Raw genomic sequence first — 17,296 nt, 5'->3', positions numbered from 1 at the left:
GGCAATTAAAGAAGCCCATACTATCTTGCTGAGGTTCTTGGTGAAGACCAGGGGCCAGTTACACTCTACTCATCAACACTGCCAGCATTCACACTCTGTTGGCAAACACAAATGCAACAATACCAATCCTGACAGTATACTCTGGCCACTAGATTCTACTGGAAGTGGCTATTCCAGTGGTTCCCAAACTGTGTGTTGTGGCTCCCTGGGGTGCTTCTTGACACTTGCAGGGGTGCCCTGGGTTGGTGGTCCACAATAAATTAAAATTATTTATGGTCAATGTAATAAACAAAACCAATGCTGGAGATAAAGCAATCTTCTTCTGAAAAAAAAATCTGGGTATTCAGACCCCTCCCCCCCCCCCCCCCCATGCATTACTGAAATCTACGCACCTGAAGGAACTAAAAGTCGTCTGAGCATCGGCAGCCAAATCAACCCAACAAATATGAAACAATGTGCCACCATAAATAAAATAAGTATTGTAACTATAGAAGTAGACTGTCAGACTCAGGACCTGTTGCACCCGAACTAGGGTTAGTACCAGGAAATGGATGCTGAAGCCTTGGAGTAAAGCAGGGAGGTTTAATGCAACTTCTCTGCATATAGAATATGAAAGGAGAGGAGAATCATAAACAAATGTCTTATTAATAGTTCTTGACAACGGGTGTGTGGCTGATGGACTAGATAGTCGGAACATGACTCCCTGAACACAGATGCACAATAAAGCTGAGTTGATGAGATAGCTGGGACACAACTTGATACTTGAGTACTGATGTACAATATAACTGGGTAGCTGAGATAGCTGGAACACGGCTGGATGCTTGACCACAGGTTTGCAGTAGAACTGGGTAGCTGGATAGTTGAGATAGCCGGGGCACTGCTTGATGCTTGACCACAGGTGCACAGTAGAGCACGGTAGCTGTCAGGCAATGCAAAGGACACTGGTTACACCAGAATCTCTATGTAGATGTCAGCTGAGTATTCTCCTGATGGAGCAAGCTGCAGACCTGCAATGATAACAAAGCACTGACATTGGAGAGACTTCCCCTCCTTTAGACCCTGGAGTGTCTGTGAATTGGCTGAATATATCACATGATTGCAAAGAGAGCTCTGATTGGCAAAAAGACCAGTCAGCTGATCAAAGTGTCATGGCTGCATCCATGAATTAGACTGGCGGGAGAGTTAGCATGCAGAGGACAAAGACCTGGCAACAGCAATAGCACCTGGCGGATTTAGAAGTTAATCACCACTGCCAGCGGTCACAAACCTGGCAGTGCTAGTCTATCTCCGGAGGGTGTGGAACCGTGGAACAAATGAGACAGGATGCGACCAGGAAAGTTAGTATGAGCCCGATTTGTGACATAGACTTAGCAAACTAAATATAAATAAAACCACAAAGATATTATACCCCACTCAGTATGCCATACAGTGGCTGAACTACCACCAAAGCCAGCGCGGCATGTAATAAGTTAAATTCACTCATTACATCCCGTCTGCCGCTGCAGGCCAGAGGAGAGGAGCAGCAGGACGCAGCCACGGGGAGAAGGCGGAGGAGGGACGGGGACTCGGGAGCCACAGCATCGCAGTATTACTGGTGGTGGCGCTGCTGCAGCTGTCCCTCTCCTTCCACATAGGCTGGCCACTGCCGATGTGCATGCTGGGATACGCTTCCCTCATCACAGCAGTGGCGGCCAGCCTATGTGGTAGTAGAGGGACAGCTGCAGCGGCCCCGCCACCAATTACACTGTACTGCTGCGAATCCAGTCCTGAGTCCCCCTCCCTCCTCTTCCTTCCCTGCCTGCCCGGGATCATCATCTGCCTGACTGCCTGCACCGATCTGCCTGACTGTCTGAGCCAGCGGAGACAGTAAGTATCATCTGTTCTCTTTCTTTCTTTCTTTCTTTCTTTCTTTCTTTCTTTCTTTCTTTCTTTCTTTCTTTCGTAATGTGTAAAAAGGGGCACTGTCTGCCATAATGTGTAAAAAGGGGGCCTGGCTGCCGTAATGTGTAAAAAGGGGGACTGGCTGCCATAATGTGTAAAAAGGGGGCGCTGTCTGACGTAATGTGTAAAAGGTGGACTCTGTCTGCCGTAATGTGTAAAAAGGGGACGCTGGCTGCCGTAACGTGTAAAAAGGGGAATCTGGCTGTCGTAATGTGTAAAATAGGGGACGCTGTCTGCTGTAATGTGTAAAAAGGGGAATCTGTCTGCCGTAATGTGTAAAAAAGGGGACACTGTCTGCCGTAATGTGTAAAAGGTGGACTCTGTCTGCCATAATGTGTAAAAAGGGGATGCTGTGTGCCGTAATGTGTAAAAGGTGGACTCTGTCTGCCGTAATGTGTAAAAAGGGGAATCTGTCTGCTGTAATGTGTAAAAGGGGCTCTACCTGGTGTAGTGGCGCTACTGTGCAGCATAATTTAAATAAAGGAGACTACTGTGCACCATAATATGAATTGTTATTATTTTGTGGCCACACCCCTTCCCCATTAAGCCACATCCCTATATTTTTTGCACGCGCCTACGGCGCGCACTGTCCCTGTTTTACATGAAGGGGCGCGCCTATGCCGTTTCTTGCACACAGCGCTAAAATGTCTAGTTACGGCACTGTTGCAAGGTATCCATTTTCCTGGCCCTGAGCAGGTCCCCCTCACCAGATCCTCTCCAGGGGTGAGGGGGTGGAATTGGACGGGATGGGGGGGGGGGGGCAAAGCATTTTGTTGCACCTGGGCCCACCGCTCGTTAGTTCCACCACTGATGCCATACCTCAACTATGGCACAGCTGGATCCCTAACAACTAGCTACATCTACTTATATGCCCAAACTACCATCCACCCTGTATGACAAACACAACTTACTCCCTAACAACCAGCAACCCACTAACTATGGAAACACCCCACTCTACCATCCCGAATCTAAGACCTGAAATTATAAATTTGTGAAAGCTACAAATTATCTTAAAGCGAGGAACTCCTGAGCAATAAAACACCTCAGTGAGAACACTGTGAAGCACAATTAAATGATAAAATGTGATCAGCCCTGAAAAAAACATCAATAACATTTTTTAAAAATATCTACAAGACAGGAAGAAAGAATTGGCAGTTATTCAGCTTTCTGACACAAGCCTGAAGTCAGATGGGGAGATTGTGGTCATCACATATATATCCAGATTTGGGCACCCAGGCACCTTTCTGCTGGAACAAATGTGGCACTTTTTAGTAGAGATGAGCGGGTTCGGTTTCTTTGAATCCGAACCCGCACGAACTTCACTTTTTTTTCCACGGGTCCGAGCGACTCGGATCTTCCCGCCTTGCTCGGTTAACCCGAGCGCGCCCGAACGTCATCATGACGCTGTCGGATTCTCGCGAGGCTCGGATTCTATCGCGAGACTCGGATTCTATATAAGGAGCCGCGCGTCGCCGCCATTTTCACTCGTGCATTGAGATTGATAGGGAGAGGACGTGTCTGGCGTCCTCTCCATTAGAATAGAGATAGATAGATTAGATAGAGAGAGATTGTGCAGAGTCGCAGACAGAGTTAGTTTACCACAGTCAGTGACCAGTGCAGTTGCTAGTTAACTTTTATTTAATATAATATATCCGTTCACTTCTCTCTGCTATATCCGTTCTCTGCCTGAAAAAAAAAACGATACACAGCACAGTCAGTCACACAGTGTGACTCAGTCTGTGTGCACTCAGCTCAGCCCAGTGTGCTGCACAGTCATCAATGTATAAATTAAAAGCTTATAATTAATTGTGGGGGAGACTGGGGAGCACTGCAGGTTGTTAGCAGGAGCCAGGAGTACAATTATATTAATTAACAGTGCACACTTTTGCTGCAGGAGTGGTGACCAGTGCCTGACCACCAGTATAGTATTGTTGTATACTACTAATATCTCTTTAAATATCAACCAGTCTATATTAGCAGCAGACACAGTACAGTGCGGTAGTTCACGGCTGTGGCTACCTCTGTGTCGGCACACGGCAGGCAGTCCGTCCGACCAGAATTGTATTATTTATTATTATATACCTACCACCTAACCGTGGTTTTTTTTTCATTCTTTATACCGTCATAGTGTCATCCTAATTGTTACGAGTATACTACTATCTCTTTATCAACCAGTGTACAGTGCGGTAGTTCACGGCTGTGGCTACCTCTGTGTCGGCACACGGCAGGCAGTCCGTCCGACCAGAATTGTATTATTTATTATTATATACCTACCACCTAACCGTGGTTTTTTTTTCATTCTTTATACCGTCATAGTGTCATCCTAATTGTTACGAGTATACTACTATCTCTTTATCAACCAGTGTACAGTGCGGTAGTTCACGGCTGTGGCTACCTCTGTGTCGGCACACGGCAGGCAGTCCGTCCGACCAGAATTGTATTATTTATTATTATATACCTACCACCTAACCGTGGTTTTTTTTTCATTCTTTATACCGTCATAGTGTCATCCTAATTGTTACGAGTATACTACTATCTCTTTATCAACCAGTGTACAGTGCGGTAGTTCACGGCTGTGGCTACCTCTGTGTCGGCACACGGCAGGCAGTCCGTCCGACCAGAATTGTATTATTTATTATTATATACCTACCACCTAACCGTGGTTTTTTTTTCATTCTTTATACCGTCATAGTGTCATCCTAATTGTTACGAGTATACTACTATCTCTTTATCAACCAGTGTACAGTGCGGTAGTTCACGGCTGTGGCTACCTCTGTGTCGGCACACGGCAGGCAGTCCGTCCGACCAGAATTGTATTATTTATTATTATATACCTACCACCTAACCGTGGTTTTTTTTTCATTCTTTATACCGTCATAGTGTCATCCTAATTGTTACGAGTATACTACTATCTCTTTATCAACCAGTGTACAGTGCGGTAGTTCACGGCTGTGGCTACCTCTGTGTCGGCACACGGCAGGCAGTCCGTCCGACCAGAATTGTATTATTTATTATTATATACCTACCACCTAACCGTGGTTTTTTTTTCATTCTTTATACCGTCATAGTGTCATCCTAATTGTTACGAGTATACTACTATCTCTTTATCAACCAGTGTACAGTGCGGTAGTTCACGGCTGTGGCTACCTCTGTGTCGGCAGTCGGCAGGCAGTCCGTCCATCCATAATTGTATTATTATTATAATATATACCACCTAACCGTGGTTTTTTTTTCATTCTTTATACCGTCGTCATAGTGTCATACTAGTTGTTACGAGTATACTACTATCTCTTTATCAACCAGTGTACAGTGCGGTAGTTCACGGCTGTGGCTACCTCTGTGTCGGCAGTCGGCAGGCAGTCCGTCCATCCATAATTGTATTATTATTATAATATATACCACCTAACCGTGGTTTTTTTTGCATTCTTTATACCGTCGTCATAGTGTCATACTAGTTGTTACGAGTATACTACTATCTCTTTATCAACCAGTGTACAGTGCGGTAGTTCACGGCTGTGGCTACCTCTGTGTCGGCAGTCGGCAGGCAGTCCGTCCATCCATAATTGTATTATTATTATAATATATACCACCTAACCGTGGTTTTTTTTCCATTCTTTATACCGTCGTCATAGTGTCATACTAGTTGTTACGAGTATACTACTATCTCTTTATCAACCAGTGTACAGTGCGGTAGTTCACGGCTGTGGCTACCTCTGTGTCGGCAGTCGGCAGGCAGTCCGTCCATCCATAATTGTATTATTATTATAATATATACCACCTAACCGTGGTTTTTTTATACCACCTAACCGTGGCAGTCCGTCCATAATTGTATACTAGTAAACTATCCAATCCATCCATCTCCATTGTTTACCTGAGGTGCCTTTTAGTTCTGCCTATAAAATATGGAGAACAAAAAAGTTGAGGTTCCAAAATTAGGGAAAGATCAAGATCCACTTCCACCTCGTGCTGAAGCTGCTGCCACTAGTCATGGCCGAGACGATGAAATGCCAGCAACGTCGTCTGCCAAGGCCGATGCCCAATGTCATAGTACAGAGCATGTCAAATCCAAAACACCAAATATCAGAAAAAAAAGGACTCCAAAACCTAAAATAAAATTGTCGGAGGAGAAGCGTAAACTTGCCAATATGCCATTTACCACACGGAGTGGCAAGGAACGGCTGAGGCCCTGGCCTATGTTCATGGCTAGTGGTTCAGCTTCACATGAGGATGGAAGCACTCAGCCTCTCGCTAGAAAACTGAAAAGACTCAAGCTGGCAAAAGCACCGCAAAGAACTGTGCGTTCTTTGAAATCCCAAATCCACAAGGAGAGTCCAATTGTGTCGTTTGCGATGCCTGACCTTCCCAACACTGGACGTGAAGAGCATGCGCCTTCCACTATTTGCATGCCCCCTGCAAGTGCTGGAAGGAGCACCCGCAGTCCAGTTCCTGATAGTCAGATTGAAGATGTCAGTGTTGAAGTACACCAGGATGAGGAGGATATGGGTGTTGCTGGCGCTGGGGAGGAAATTGACCAGGAGGATTCTGATGGTGAGGTGGTTTGTTTAAGTCAGGCACCCGGGGAGACACCTGTTGTCCGTGGGAGGAATATGGCCGTTGACATGCCAGGTGAAAATACCAAAAAAATCAGCTCTTCGGTGTGGAGGTATTTCACCAGAAATGCGGACAACAGGTGTCAAGCCGTGTGTTCCCTTTGTCAAGCTGTAATAAGTAGGGGTAAGGACGTTAACCACCTCGGAACATCCTCCCTTATACGTCACCTGCAGCGCATTCATAATAAGTCAGTGACAAGTTCAAAAACTTTGGGTGACAGCGGAAGCAGTCCACTGACCAGTAAATCCCTTCCTCTTGTAACCAAGCTCACGCAAACCACCCCACCAACTCCCTCAGTGTCAATTTCCTCCTTCCCCAGGAATGCCAATAGTCCTGCAGGCCATGTCACTGGCAAGTCTGACGAGTCCTTTCCTGCCTGGGATTCCTCCGATGCATCCTTGCGTGTAACGCCTACTGCTGCTGGCGCTGCTGTTGTTGCCGCTGGGAGTCGATGGTCATCCCAGAGGGGAAGTCGTAAGCCCACTTGTACTACTTCCAGTAAGCAATTGACTGTTCAACAGTCCTTTGCGAGGAAGATGAAATATCACAGCAGTCATCCTACTGCAAAGCGGATAACTGAGTCCTTGACAACTATGTTGGTGTTAGACGTGCGTCCGGTATCCGCCGTTAGTTCACAGGGAACTAGACAATTTATTGAGGCAGTGTGCCCCCGTTACCAAATACCATCTAGGTTCCACTTCTCTAGGCAGGCGATACCGAGAATGTACACGGACGTCAGAAAAAGACTCACCAGTGTCCTAAAAAATGCAGTTGTACCCAATGTCCACTTAACCACGGACATGTGGACAAGTGGAGCAGGGCAGGGTCAGGACTATATGACTGTGACAGCCCACTGGGTAGATGTATGGACTCCCGCCGCAAGAACAGCAGCGGCGGCACCAGTAGCAGCATCTCGCAAACGCCAACTCTTTCCTAGGCAGGCTACGCTTTGTATCACCGCTTTCCAGAATACGCACACAGCTGAAAACCTCTTACGGCAACTGAGGAAGATCATCGCGGAATGGCTTACCCCAATTGGACTCTCCTGTGGATTTGTGGCATCGGACAACGCCAGCAATATTGTGTGTGCATTAAATCTGGGCAAATTCCAGCACGTCCCATGTTTTGCACATACCTTGAATTTGGTGGTGCAGAATTTTTTAAAAAACGACAGGGGCGTGCAAGAGATGCTGTCGGTGGCCAGAAAAATTGCGGGACACTTTCGGCGTACAGGCACCACGTACAGAAGACTGGAGCACCACCAAAAACTACTGAACCTGCCCTGCCATCATCTGAAGCAAGAAGTGGTAACGAGGTGGAATTCAACCCTCTATATGCTTCAGAGGTTGGAGGAGCAGCAAAAGGCCATTCAAGCCTATACAATTGAGCACGATATAGGAGATGGAATGCACCTGTCTCAAGTGCAGTGGAGAATGATTTCAACGTTGTGCAAGGTTCTGATGCCCTTTGAACTTGCCACACGTGAAGTCAGTTCAGACACTGCCAGCCTGAGTCAGGTCATTCCCCTCATCAGGCTTTTGCAGAAGAAGCTGGAGGCATTGAAGAAGGAGCTAACACGGAGCGATTCCGCTAGGCATGTGGGACTTGTGGATGCAGCCCTTAATTCGCTTAACAAGGATTCACGGGTGGTCAATCTGTTGAAATCAGAGCACTACATTTTGGCCACCGTGCTCGATCCTAGATTTAAAGCCTACCTTGGATCTCTCTTTCCGGCAGACACAGGTCTGCTGGGGTTGAAAGACCTGCTGGTGACAAAATTGTCAAGTCAAGCGGAACGCGACCTGTCAACATCTCCTCCTTCACATTCTCCCGCAACTGGGGGTGCGAGGAAAAGGCTCAGAATTCCGAGCCCACCCGCTGGCGGTGATGCAGGGCAGTCTGGAGCGACTGCTGATGCTGACATCTGGTCCGGACTGAAGGACCTGACAACGATTACGGACATGTCGTCTACTGTCACTGCATATGATTCTCTCAACATTGATAGAATGGTGGAGGATTATATGAGTGACCGCATCCAAGTAGGCACGTCACACAGTCCGTACTTATACTGGCAGGAAAAAGAGGCAATTTGGAGGCCCTTGCACAAACTGGCTTTATTCTACCTAAGTTGCCCTCCCACAAGTGTGTACTCCGAAAGAGTGTTTAGTGCCGCCGCTCACCTTGTCAGCAATCGGCGTACGAGGTTACATCCAGAAAATGTGGAGAAGATGATGTTCATTAAAATGAATTATAATCAATTCCTCCGCGGAGACATTGACCAGCAGCAATTGCCTCCACAAAGTACACAGGGAGCTGAGATGGTGGATTCCAGTGGGGACGAATTGATAATCTGTGAGGAGGGGGATGTACACGGTGATATATCGGAGGGTGAAGATGAGGTGGACATCTTGCCTCTGTAGAGCCAGTTTGTGCAAGGAGAGATTAATTGCTTCTTTTTTGGGGGGGGTCCAAACCAACCCGTCATATCAGTCACAGTCGTGTGGCAGACCCTGTCACTGAAATGATGGGTTGGTTAAAGTGTGCATGTCCTGTTTTGTTTATACAACATAAGGGTGGGTGGGAGGGCCCAAGGATAATTCCATCTTGCACCTCTTTTTTCTTTTCTTTTTCTTTGCATCATGTGCTGATTGGGGAGGGTTTTTTGGAAGGGACATCCTGCGTGACACTGCAGTGCCACTCCTAGATGGGCCCGGTGTTTGTGTCGGCCACTAGGGTCGCTAATCTTACTCACACAGCTACCTCATTGCGCCTCTTTTTTTCTTTGCGTCATGTGCTGTTTGGGGAGGGTTTTTTGGAAGGGCCATCCTGCGTGACACTGCAGTGCCACTCCTAGATGTGCCCGGTGTTTGTGTCGGCCACTAGGGTCGCTAATCTTACTCACACAGTCAGCTACCTCATTGCGCCTCTTTTTTTCTTTGCGTCATGTGCTGTTTGGGGAGGGTTTTTTGGAAGGGCCATCCTGCGTGACACTGCAGTGCCACTCCTAGATGGGCCCGGTGTTTGTGTCGGCCACTAGGGTCGCTAATCTTACTCACACAGCTACCTCATTGCGCCTCTTTTTTTCTTTGCGTCATGTGCTGTTTGGGGAGGGTTTTTTGGAAGGGACATCCTGCGTGACACTGCAGTGCCACTCCTAGATGGGCCCGGTGTTTGTGTCGGCCACTAGGGTCGCTTATCTTACTCACACAGCGACCTCGGTGCAAATTTTAGGACTAAAAATAATATTGTGAGGTGTGATGTGTTCAGAATAGGCTGAAAATGAGTGTAAATTATGTTTTTTGAGGTTAATAATACTTTGGGATCAAAATTACCCCCAAATTCTATGATTTAAGCTGTTTTTTAGGGTTTTTTGAAAAAAACACCCGAATCCAAAACACACCCGAATCCGACAAAAATAATTCGGTGAGGTTTTGCCAAAACGCGTTCGAACCCAAAACACGGCCGCGGAACCGAACCCAAAACCAAAACACAAAACCCGAAAAATTTCAGGCGCTCATCTCTACTTTTTAGCTGGACAGACCTATGAAGAGTATTCAACAGAACACTGCTTGGAAATGTGGCAGATGATTGTACCAATTCCCAAGAAGATGTATAGATTTCAGCTTTCCATATGTTCTCCTCCAGCAGGTGCAGGTCATACCTTATGCAAGGCATATCCACTTGCAGCTCCGCAAGTTTATCAAATGATAGCCATAGTTATTCTTAGTGATGAGTGGGTTCGGTTCCTCGGAAACCGAACCCCCCCGAACTTCACCCATTTTACACGGGTCCGAGGCATACTCGGATTCTCCCGTATGGCTCAGTTAACCCGAGCGCGCCCGAACGTCATCATCCCGCTGTCGGATTCTCGCGAGATTCGGATTCTATATAAGCAGCCGCGCGTCGCCGCCATCTTCACTCGTGCATTGGAAATGTTAGGGAGAGGACGTGGCTGGCGTCCTCTCCGTTTATTGTTGAACTTGATTGTGCTTTATTGCTTAATTGTGGGGAGGACTGGGGAGCAGCTGTATAATATAGGAGGAGTACAGTGCAGAGTTTTGCTGATCAGTGACCACCAGTTTTATCCATTCTCTGCCTGAAAAAAAACGCTCCTTATCTGTGCTCAGTGTGCTGCATATATCTGTGCTCACACTGCTTAATTGTGGGGACTGGGGAGCAGCTGTATTATATAGGAGGAGTACAGTGCAGAGTTTTGCTGACAGTGACCACCAGTATACGTTGTCTGCCTGAAAAAAATGCTCCTTATCTCATCTGTGCTCAGTGTGCTGCATATATCTGTGCTCACACTGCTTAATTGTGGGGACTGGGGAGCAGCTGTATTATATAGGAGTACAGTGCAGAGTTTTGCTGACAGTGACCACCAGTATACGTTGTCTGCCTGAAAAAAACGCTCCTTATCTGTGCTCAGTGTGCTGCATATATCTGTGCTCACACTGCTTAATTGTGGGGACTGGGGAGCAGCTGTATTATATAGGAGGAGTACAGTGCAGAGTTTTGCTGACAGTGACCACCAGTATACGTTGTCTGCCTGAAAAACACTCCATATCTGTGCTCAGTGTGCTGCATATATCTGTGCTCACACTGCTTTATTGTGGGCACTGGGGAGCAGCTGTATTATATAGGAGGAGTACAGTGCAGAGTTTTGCTGACAGTGACCACCAGTATAAGGTTGTCTCTCTGCCTGAAAAACACTCCATATCTGTGCTCAGTGTGCTGCATATATCTGTGCTCACACTGTTAAATTGTGGGGATTGGGGAGCAGCTGTATTATATAGGAGGAGTACAGTGCAGAGTTTTGCTGACAGTGACCACCAGTATACGTTGTCTGCCTGAAAAACACTCCATATCTGTGCTCAGTGTGCTGCATATATCTGTGCTCACACTGCTTTATTGTGGGCACTGGGGACCATCAGTATATTATATAGGAGGAGTACAGTGCAGAGTTTGCTGATCAGTGACCACCAGTATACGTTGTCTGCCTGAAAAACACTCCATATCTGTGCTGCATTGTAGTCAGGGCCGGTGCTAGGGTGTTCGGCGCCCTCCTGCAAACTATCAATTTTGCTCCTTTTTACAAATATAAATGTGAACGATCTCATCCTCAGAGCTGTAACTACACATTTTGGTGCCCCCCCTCAAGATCCATAAACATACGGTCATAAAAAAATTACCTAAAATATAGGGGCGTAAAATAATTATGTTGCACAGTGTTCTCCATTATTCAAAATTACACCACACAATAGTATCACTTACATACATTACGCCAGGTAGTGCCCCTTATATTCATTACGCCAGATACAGCCCCCTTTTACGTATTGCACCAGGTAGAGCCAGTGACACATTATTCCAGATAGAGCACCCTTTTACACACTGAGCCAGGTAGAGTTCCCTCTTACACTTTGCGCCAGGTAGAGCACCCTTTTACACATGCCACTTCCCCCAAAAGGAGGAAGAGCCAAAAATATAGGGGCCGCAGAATAGTAGCAATTCACATTACACTGCACAGTAGTGTCTGTTAGTCACATTACACCGCACAGTAGTGTCCGTTAGTCACATTACACTGCACAGTAGCGTCCGTTAGTCACATTACACCACATACTAGTGTCCGTTAGTCACATTATACCAAACAGTAATGTCCTTTAGTCACATTACACCACATACTAGTGTCCGTTAGTCACATTACACCGCACAGTAGTGTCAGTTAGTCACATTACACCGCACAGTAGTGTCCGATAGTCACATTACACCGCACAGTAGTGTCCGTTAGTCACATTATACCGCACAGTAGTGTCCGTTAGTCACATTACACCGCACAGTAGTGTCCGTTAGTCACATTACACCGCACAGTAGTGTCCGTTAGTCACATTACACCGCACAGTAGTGTCCGTTAGTCACATTACACAGCACAGTAGCGCCCGTTAGTCACATTACACCACACAGTAGCGTCCGTTAGTCACATGACACCGCATAGTAGCGTCCGTTCGTCACATTACACTGCACAGTAGTGTCCGTTAGTCACATTACACTGCACAGTAGTGTCCGGCTGGTCGTCCTTGAGCATGTGCAGAGGTGAACGCAGATCTGGCTGCGTATGCAGTGATCTGCGTTCATCTCTGAGTTACCCCCTATGCCAGGTACAGCCTTCATTCCCACCACAGTGCGGCCCCGGTACCTGCAGGAGGTCCCGACTCGGGCGCTGCTCATCCGCTCCCTTCTTCTCCGGTTTCTCACAGGCTCCGTTACTCCAGTGGCTCTGTAGGATGTTGTCAGTGACCCCGAGAGGGGGCGGAAGCGGGAACTAATTACCCGGGCCTGGGACTGATGGAGGGGCCCTGGTCCCCTGCACTCCCAACCCCCTCCCACCTTACTGGGCAGCAGCAGCTCTCATCTTGGCAGCACAGCACATGCTGCAGTGTGCTGTTCTGCAGTGGGGCAGAGAGGCTGCTGCTATTGTTATTGTTCATGTATGGGTGGGTGAAGGTAGTGTGATCACAGTGATCGCACTCCCCCCTCGAATTGACCCTGGCTGAGGGGCTCAGGGGCTGAGTGCTGGGGGCTCAGGGATCAGGGACTACACCTACCCTGCTCTGTACAGCCTAGACTTTTTTTTAACAATGATTTTCCCCATAAAGGGGCGTGGCCACAGCTCCCGCGATTAGGCCACGCCCCCAACCCTCTAGGCCTCTCGTGAATGGCAGCGGCACTGTGTGTAGGCTGAGGCCACACAGGCACACACTGTGTGCACACTTTCTGGGGAGGAGGGGGAGCCGCCGCGCTGCAATCTGCCAGGGCCGCTACCTGTCATCCAGGGTGACAGGCGCAGCGGCAGCTGGCAGCAGCAGGGATGCAGAGCAGGGAGAGGCTGAGTGCCTCTTCAGTTTGGCGCCTCCCTGCACTGCATCCCTTTGCTGAGCGGCTAGCGCCGGCTCTGATTGTAGTATATAGTAGGAGTACAGTGCATAATTTTGCTGACCACCAGTATGGTACAGAAGGCCACTGCTGTACCTACCTCTGTGTCGTCAAGTATACTATCCATCCAAACCTGTGGTGCATTTCAGTTTTGCACAGTTTGCTGACCACCAGTATATAATATATATAGCAGTACGGTACAGTAGGCCACTGCTGTACCTACCTCTGTGTCGTCAAGTATACTATCTATCCATACCTGTGGTGCATTTCAGTTTTGCACAGTTTGCTGACCACCAGTATATAATATATATAGCAGTACGGTACAGTAGGCCACTGCTGTACCTACCTCTGTGTCATCAAGTATACTATCCATCCATATCTGTGGTGCATTTCAGTTTTGCACAGTTTGCTGACCACCAGTATATAATATATATAGCAGTACGGTACAGTAGGCCACTGCTGTACCTACCTCTGTGTCGTCAAGTATACTATCCATCCATACCTGTGGTGCATTTCAGTTTTGCACAGTTTGCTGACCACCAGTGTATAATATATATAGCAGTACGGTACAGTAGGCCACTGCTGTACCTACCTCTGTGTCGTCAAGTATACTATCAATCCATACCTGTGGTGCATTTCATTTGTGCGCAGTATATATAGTAGTAGGCCATTGCTGTTGATACTGGCATATAATTCCACACATTAAAAAATGGAGAACAAAAATGTGGAGGTTAAAATAGGGAAAGATCAAGATCCACTTCCACCTCGTGCTGAAGCTGCTGCCACTAGTCATGGCCGAGACGACGAAATGCCATCAACGTCGTCTGCCAAGGCCGATGCCCAATGTCATAGTAGAGAGCATGTAAAATCCAAAAAACAAAAGTTCAGTTAAATGACCCAAAAATCAAAATTAAAAGCGTCTGATGAGAAGCGTAAACTTGCCAATATGCCATTTACGTCACGGAGTGGCAAGGAACGGCTGAGGCCCTGGCCTATGTTCATGGCTAGTGGTTCAGATTCACATGAGGATAGAAGCACTCATCCTCTCGCTAGAAAACTGCAGTGCCACTCCTAGATTGGCCAGGTGTTTGTGTCGGCCACTTGGGTCGCTTAGCTTAGTCTCACAGCTACCTCATTGCACCTCTTTTTTTCTTTGCATCATGTGCTGTTTGGGGACTATTTTTTAAATCTGCCTTCCTGTCTGACACTGCAGTGCCACTCCTAGATGGGCCAGGTGTTTGTGTCGGCCACTTGTGTCGCTTAGCTTAGTCACACAGCGACCTTGGTGCGTCTCTTTTTTTCTTTGCATCATGTGCTGTTTGGGGACTATTTTTTTGAAGTGCCATCCTGTCTGACACTGCAGTGCCACTCCTAGATGGGCCAGGTGTTTGTGTCGGCCACTTGTGTCGCTTAGCTTAGTCACACAGCAACCTTGGTGCGCCTCTTTTTTTCTTTGCATCATGTGCTGTTTTGGGGACTGTTTTTTTGAAGTGCCATCCTGTCTGACACTGCAGTGCCACTCCTAGATGGGCCAGGTGTTTGTGTCGGCCACTTGTGTCACTTAGCTTAGTCACACAGCGACCTTGGTGCGCCTCTTTTTTTCTTTGCATCATGTGCGGTTTGGGGACAATTTTTTTGACGTGCCATCCTGCCTGACACTGCAGTGCCACTCCTAGATGGGCCAGGTGTTTGTGTCGGCCACTTGGGTCGCTTAGCTTAGCCATCCAGCAACCTCGGTGCAAATTTTAGGACTAAAAATAATATTGTGAGGCGTTCAGAATAGACTGAAAATGAGTGGAAATTATGGTTATTGAGGTTAATAATAATATGGGATCAAAATGACCCCCAAATTCTATGATTTAAGCTGTTTTTGAGGGTTTTTTGTAAAAAAAAACCGAATCCAAAACACACCCGAATCCAACAAAAAAATTTTCAGGGAAGTTTTGCCAAAACGCGTCCGAATCCAAAACACGGCCGCGGAACCGAATCCAAAACCAAAACACAAAACCCGAAAAATGTCCGGTGCACATCACTAGTTATTCTATAGTTAATCAAGACCAGTTCCCCTCATGTAACTTCAGGTACATGAGGGGAACTGTGTCCCTGAGGTGGCTGGGAGGTCTGCTGGAGCGGGCCCTTTATAGCAGGTATAACAGAGATAAGTTGGTGCAACCTGCCCGCCACAGATCCACAGTCAGTGTAGGTTTATGGGAGGTGAATAAAACAGCAATGGAACCACAATGGTCACCAGAATTTAATAAAAGGGCTTCAGCAAGATGGGGATCACAACAGAGATTGTCTTCAACACTCAAGATTGCCATTATGAATCATTTATGAAGCCTTATTGCTTCAAAAATTGACCGGCAGTACTATATGTCTGAGCTTCAGCAACAAATTTTTTAGTTATCTTCTGTATAATGTTGAGGTCATACACATGGATGATACTGTATTTTAATATTTTCTCAATCCTTCTCATATCACAGGGCTCATGTCAATGAAGTGCACACACACATTTGAGAAAATTAACTACATTATTTTGTAATATACAGAAATGATTGAACAACTCTCAGTTCTTGTCAGATTCAAAGTTTGATTTTGTCTCTGGACTGGGACCACTGGACAGGACTGGTTAGAACTGGAGGGAAATAAAGTTTGGTGGTCTAATGATGCTTCTCCTCATTCACTGCTACCTTCTGAATTATTAATAAGCAGGAAGAGGAATAGATACAATACTATGCTGAAAGACTGGTATGCTACCCTGCAATGGAAGCAGACAGTAGCTGAAGCTTTGAACACTGGTATAAGAATACTGCATACTATATCGATGATGCGTGTTAGTGATACTGAGATTGCACAAAAATTGGTATGGGCAACAAAGGAATGTATGTACACTCTGCAGGATAAGAATGATAATGCATGATAGAATTAGCTGCTTACTCTGCAGGCTGTGGATAGTAATGCACACTGGTATTGGATGTTCACTATGCAGGCTATACCTGGTACTACACACTGGTAGTGGATGTACTGTACACTGTGCAGGCTGAGTGGTTGTACACACTGTAGAGAAAGAATAGCACTGAGTACTCTTCAAATGCAGGGAGCATCAGGAATCTAAAGCACAAAGTTAGGAGAACTCAGGAATTCTGATGTGCACAATGAAGTGTGCACTACACTGAAACAATCAGGAACCAAGAAAAGAGCATCTGACACTGAAGCCAGTATCAGATAAGGTACAAGTTGTAGTTTCAATGAGCAAGTGCAATTGAGGTGTTTAAATAGGGTGCTCTCATCAGTCTTTGGTGTCTCAAGCCATGGTGGAACTAACTCTTCATCGACTGGACAACCCCGGAGTGTTCTGACAGCGGAAGCACACCAGCCAATGAACTGACAGGATCGGGTACTGCAAAAGAGTCTCAGAGCCTGTTAGGTACTGGTCTTTGAATGCATCACAGGAAGTTGAAAGTAATATAGAAATGGCCCCAGCCCACAAGGCTGAAGGCTACCCAATGATTTCTCCCTTCTCAAATCTCTATGGCAGTTCATTAAAGGCTACTATACTCTTGTGGCTCTGATAACTCAGAAGTCTTCCAATCCCAAAATGTGGCCTGTAATGGCAGAATAAGTTTTCAATTAGTTCAAAAGGTTTTTTTATTAGCACCCATCCTCAACCAACCAAAATCCTCTTTACCACTCTTTACCATTCTACTTTAGAAGTTGATGTCTAATCTGTTGGAGTGGGGGTGATATTGTCCCAAAAACAACCATCAGTGAAATAATACCCACCCCCCAAAAAATTTTTTTGCTCCAGCAAAGA

The sequence above is a fragment of the Pseudophryne corroboree genome, chromosome 3 (genome assembly GCF_028390025.1).
Source record: "Pseudophryne corroboree isolate aPseCor3 chromosome 3, aPseCor3.hap2, whole genome shotgun sequence".
NCBI lineage: Eukaryota > Metazoa > Chordata > Amphibia > Anura > Myobatrachidae > Pseudophryne > Pseudophryne corroboree.
Note: the sequence above shows the minus strand (reverse complement) of the source record.